Source organism: Clytia hemisphaerica, unplaced genomic scaffold, assembly GCF_902728285.1.
Source record: "Clytia hemisphaerica strain Z4C2 unplaced genomic scaffold, Clytia hemisphaerica genome assembly, whole genome shotgun sequence".
Lineage (NCBI taxonomy): Eukaryota > Metazoa > Cnidaria > Hydrozoa > Leptothecata > Clytiidae > Clytia > Clytia hemisphaerica.
The window spans coordinates 134690-140783 of NW_027104186.1; the positions used below are offsets into that span (position 1 = coordinate 134690).

The 6094-nt window shown below is 37.5% G+C and overlaps 1 long non-coding RNA gene across 1 annotated transcript; it reads left to right on the plus strand.

Annotated features, from left to right (window-relative positions):
* The first annotated feature begins 3699 nt into the window (after positions 1-3699).
* Positions 3700-5778, plus strand: LOC136814895 (uncharacterized). Its single transcript, XR_010847654.1, has 4 exons — positions 3700-3838; positions 4060-4348; positions 4654-4740; positions 4913-5778. It is a non-coding gene; the product is annotated as an uncharacterized lncRNA (long non-coding RNA).
* Positions 5779-6094: the final 316 nt, after the last annotated feature.

The following is a 6094-nucleotide window of genomic DNA, read 5'->3' on the forward strand; positions in this document are numbered from 1 at the left end:
ATAATCAACGAAGACAAGCCCCAGCTCGCATCGAGAATCACCGATTGAAGTTACAACAGTACCGTATGACCGTAAAGTATGAAAAGGGAAGCACCAATCCGACAGATTACAACAGTCGACATCCATTGCCCATCACTGAACAACAGAAGATGCAAGCCAGTGAGGAAACCTTCCACATCAATGCTATCATCGACGACGATATTCCCGACGCTATGACCTTCGACATGGTTCGAAAAGCAACGAACGCCGATGACCAGCTCGCCCGCTTGAAATTTTGCATCCTTGAGAAAGGATACATTCCGAAGAATGCAAACGACTTACAGCCGTTCCGACACGTATTCGACGAACTTTCAGTTGCACGACAAGTCGTTTTACGAGGAGAACGACTCATTATTCCGGAAAGTTTGCAGCCTGACGTGATAGCTCTCGCTCATGAGGGGCATCAAGGCGCATCGAAAATGAAGCGTTATCTCCGATCGAAAGTTTGGTTTCCCAACATGGACAAGCTTGTGGAGAACTTTGTACAATCTTGTCATGCATGCTTAGCCGCTACACCTCAACAAAAGCATCAGCCGCTCATCACGACGAAATTGCCAGAAGGACCTTGGAGACACATTGCCTCGGACTTCAAGGGCCCAATCGCCAAAGATTACTATTTCCTGCTTCTCATTGACGAATACTCTCGATTTCCAGAAGTGGCTGTGCTAGATTCTACCGCCGCCGACACGGTGGTACCTCATTTCGACCGAATTTTGGCAACTCATGGCATTCCAGAGAAGGTCAAGACGGACAATGGTCCGCCTTTTAACTCGCACGACTTTACAAATTACGCAAAGAAGCGAGGTTTTAAACACCAGCCGATTACACCAGAACAACCTTCGTCGAATGGGCTGGCAGAAAACTTCATGAAGATGCTTCAGAAGGTAGCCCACACCGCCTATGTCGAACACAAGGACCCAAAAGAAGCGGTTCACAGATATCTTCTTTCGTACCGGGCGACTCCTCATTCAGCCACTGGAAAGTCACCAGCGGAGATGTTGTTCAATCGACAAATTGCAACCTCTGTTCCAATGATGAAAAAGAAGGAACAAGATCGATCCGTTCTCGAGAAAGATACAAGTTACAAGGCCGCCATGGCCAAATACCATGACCAACGACGACACGCGAAGCCCATTGACATCGACCTAGGGGACAAAGTCCTTCGCCCTCAAAAGAAGTCTACCGTCAAGACTCCTTTCGACCCATCACCATTGACTGTGGTGAAAAAGAAAGGTTATATGCTCACCGCCGAAACATCGAAAGGCAAATTTGTTACCCGTGCAGCAAACAAGTTCAAGAAAGTCCATGAGCGCGATCCGTTTTTCAGACGCGCACCAACACGAAATTACGTCGACGCCGACTCGGATGATGATTTTCCGTTTCGTCATCGTCGCTATGATAACGATATTAATCCACCATTGCCCGACGACCGCCCCGTTGACGACACATCTTCGGGGAGCGAAAGTGACACGATTCCGTATCGAGAAGGAGAGAGTGAGATGGAAGACGTTGAGGACGTTGACCGTAAAAATTCAGGACTGAAAAGACGACGAAAAGCGCCACGTTATCTCGATGACTACGAGTTATAAAGTAGTCATTAATGTATATAAAATCTATGCCTTGGACTGAGAACCGCCAATAGCGAAGGCACTGTACATATGTAAATACCCGAAGGAAAGGAGAGGTGTAGTGACCTACCTTGATAGGTTTATGTTGAGCGAGGCAAAAGCCTCTTAGTTGCAAGCTTGGCAGAGAGTGCAGACGTCTTTCATGAAGAAGAAGAAATAGTTGTAAGAACTGAACTTTACCTTGTCAATTATTTGTGTCACTCCCTGTTTGTTGACCCCCAAGCACTTCGACTAAGTGGGTACTACAACTACCAACACTCCATTATGCGTCTTCAGAACAAAAAATGACGCTATAATGACTGGTCGAAGCTATCGAGCTTACGGTGACGAATTTTCGCTCAATGATTCGGCATATGCAAATGACACTGCTCTCATTTTTGAATCTCGGACTGATTGTAAATCTGGATTACCTCTCTGCATAAATCACTTTGCACGCTATGGCATGGAAGTTCACTCCAGACCATTCGAACCAAAAGAGAAATCCAAATCTGTAGTTCTCTTTTGTTCAAAACCTCCTTCAATGTTTGACGATCCAACCACGTTCGATATTGTGAATCTCTCTGATATTATCTTCAGGGACAGATATATCCCCAATGTTTCCGAATTTATCTATCTTGGCAGCGTTATTAGTCGAGATTTGTCTGATGATTTAGATGTAAACAGACGAATTTATGAAGCAGCTGTAGTGAAATTAAAAACAAAAGCCAACGTTTATCGGATCTTTATACTTCCAATCCTGCTCTATGGAGTCGAACGCTGGAGTCTTAAGAAACTGTTAATTTATTTATTATTATTCTTATTTCTATTATAACTGCGTTGGGCTGGCCATGTTATTCGTATGCCGTGGTCACGAATTTCACGGAAATTGTTGTCTTGTTGAGTGCGGTCAAAAGGACCTCGTGGACATATGGTCGCTCGTTTATGAAATGTTTAAAGAAAGCAAACATTGACATTGAAAGATGGCATATGATTGCCAAGGACAGAAAATCTTGGAGAAGCCGTATTCACTCCTTGAAAATATATAAGATAGTTATTCTAATATTTTTTAGTACATTTTTCTGTTTTTAATTTTTGATAGGTTATTTTTTTGCGCTGCGATCCTCACACTTTAGGTGTAAGGCCTATTCCCCATAGGGGAAGGCCTATTATAGCCTATTCTCTCTCTCATTGAGAAAGGGGTATATTTCGTCAAGTATGAAATAAAAAAAGTGCAAAAAACAATTTGTTGTGTTTTTAGGCATTTCTGAAAAAAATCTCAAAAATGTCTATTCATGATATGCACCATTGCAATGTCTTCCGTTCCACCCAATAGCTGATTGGTTGAAAGTGATGTGTTGACTGCTTTTACGTCACTTTTACGTCACTTCCAACCAATGAGCTATTGGTTCTGTGACGTAATGTCAGAAGACATTGCAGTGGTGCATATCGTGAATAGGCGTGAAATATTTGTGAAAATACATTTTTCTTTCAAAAGCTTTTAAAGCTGCTTTTAAAACAGGGTACTGTATGTATTCTAAAGATCAGCAAAAGTCATCGCTATCAAACAAAGTTCCAACTCTTTTTAGTTCCTTTACATGTTTTTCTTTAAAAAGAACAATCTATATAAGAACAAGGCTTTGATGCCCAAAATGTTCAGAACAAGTTAAGAACATTTTAATGCTTCGCGGACTCTAAAACACCGAATTTCTTAAGAAAAATGGACAAAATAATCAAAAATGGCGAGAATAAGAACATGTTAAGAGCATTTAGGCTTAAAACTCAAAAAGTTAAGAACATCCGAATTTTCAAAATTTTTCGATGTTCTTATAAAATACGTATAATATTAAGAAAGTCATTTATGATTTGAGAAAGTATATAGTTTAATCGTTATAATTCTCTTGTGGTGCATCGATCTAATTGTTTGTGTATTTTGTGCATTTATTTATTGTTTTGTTTTTGTTTCTCTCTTGGGCGTTTTGATCGTTAAACTATTATTTCTCTCAGCGATCATAAAAAGACAGATGAAGTTACTGAACTTCAAACCACAGAAATCACATCAACAACAGAAAGAGGTGTGTTGAGAAGAGAAAAACTGTCAAAACTTCTTGACAAGTGAATTCAGATTTTGATGATTTATGTATGAAATCAAGTATTGCCTCAAATATTAAATAACTTTGAGCTACATTTTTAAGGTTAGTTTTAAAGGGAATCTCCTTTTAGCTAATTATTTTTCCTGTATGAAAAGAGGATAGAGGGTTGTCTTAAATGCATGCCTCAGCAGATTTCGATGAAAATTATTCTATGGGTCATTTTATTTCCTCACTGTAATTTTGTCATTATTTGGATTTAAACATTTCTTCACTAAGATATGTGAAATTCGAGTATTACCTTAAGTTATTGTTCTTTTTTCCAGATATTGAACGTCAACGTACAGTACAATTTATCCTGCACAACTAGCAAGATCGCAAAGTCAAAGTAAAATAATATTAGAATGCAGACGGATTAAGTCCAAATGTAATGATCCTATCCAACCATGAGTCATCCGAGGCGAAGTTTTACGTCACAATCTTGCAGATCTTCTTCGATATAAAAACGAAAAAATTGCCAAAATTTGCAAGTTTTGCCATCGCTGTCATATTTTCGACATCGTTAACAATTAATGAAGCTCTGTTGTCATCGCGATCGTCCATTTTAACCAAAAAGTAAGTTTAGTAATCTTGGTTAGACATTAATTTACTCTGTTTAGTTTGTGCAAAGGACATTTCCCGTGGCCCTGTTTGTTATTTTTTGAGCTGATTCTGCTAAAACTACATTGTGACTATTTAATTTATGGAATACATTGTGTAATGATGAACAAAACTGACCCAAAAGAAAATTTATATTCGGTCTTTCTCTCTCTCCCGTGTATATTTTAGATTTGCTTTAACGCTTTGAAAAATTTGTGACATTCACCTACCAATTGAAGATAATTTATATAGCATAATTTTCATATATTTTCATTTTTCAGAGGAATGCGTCATAATGCACTTTCCGACTATCAACCATTTGCCGGAATAGGCGACGCACATTTCGACGTCATCTTAATTGACGATAGGTAAGCCATTCCTAATTCAACCTCGCGAAGTTTTCTACATTGATCTGTAAACATTTACCGTTGTTTTGAAAAGATTTATTTTAGATTTCAGTGTTAAAAATTTCCTATTAAATTGTTTCTCTCTACTGAAACTTAAAATAAATGAAATATTTATCATTTTTACGTTGACCAGGTGTGATTCAAATGTAACTGTCGACCCGCTGTGTTAAGGAGTTTGCGGATCGAATCAAAATTTTAAATGAAGTTTGAATCAAACGCGGACCGAATCGTCCTGTACGAAATGATGGCCGAAATTGCTATCCTGCTTTATGAATAAAGATTGAATATTGTCCGTAAATTGAATGTGCTGTTTGTCGGAAGATCAAAAGAATTTGTTGAGCCCGGTATTTTTTAATTTATATTTTTGATCGTGTGACAATTTTTTACCGTTTTTCTAAAGCTAAGTTAGCTTAAGGATAAGTTAGGTTTGGTTCTGTAGCAAAATCAAATTAAAGGATGGCAAGCCCTGGAATACTGGAACATTTTAAATCGGGAATTCAGTCGGCAGTTAAAGATCGGCATTAGAAAATATTTGAAACAACATGCCATATTCATAAAAAATGAGCTAAATAGCAAACAAAAATCGGAAACGAAATTTCAAGATAGAATTATAAAGTTCATCTCGAGGCACGAGATGGTATGTAAAAAAGGAAAGATATTATTTGGGACAGATGCTGCTCTTTCTCGATTTTGGAATATGAGTTGAGAGTAGTTCTAATGAGAAAAGTCGAGATTCTTGTAGATGCTTTCTTTGTGAAAATTTGAATTTGTACATATTTTGTCTTACACAGTCTGACAGTCAATGGTTAATTGTTCTATATTTGTTGTTTCGAATTATTTTTGAGGTGGAAAGTTGCTTTGATTCATTTGGTTCTTCATTCGATGTTTCAGATGAGTTTTAAAGTTTAGTAGATGTTTGTCTCTAATTTGTTTATAAAAGATTTTTAAGCTTTTTGATATTTGTTGGTCCAAAAATATACTCGTCGATGTCAATAAGAAGAGATGAAAATTGATTTTCTCAGTGTTTGATCGAGTTTGTACTTGTGATAAAAAAATTTAAAATCCTTTTCCGCCATCAGCATGTACTTTTATCAACGTTTTGATAGATATTTTGAACTAATTCGGTATAAAAATACCATGGTCTGGAAGATATTGTATGCTTTTTGTTAGCTTTTCCCTTCTTAATATTACAAGATATAAATTGATTTGCTCGTTAAGAAAGACGTTACCATGTAATCCTCTAGGGTTTTGTGAAAGATCAAATGATCAAAAGGTTAACAAAACAAAAAAAAAATTCTCAACGCAATTTTGAGTA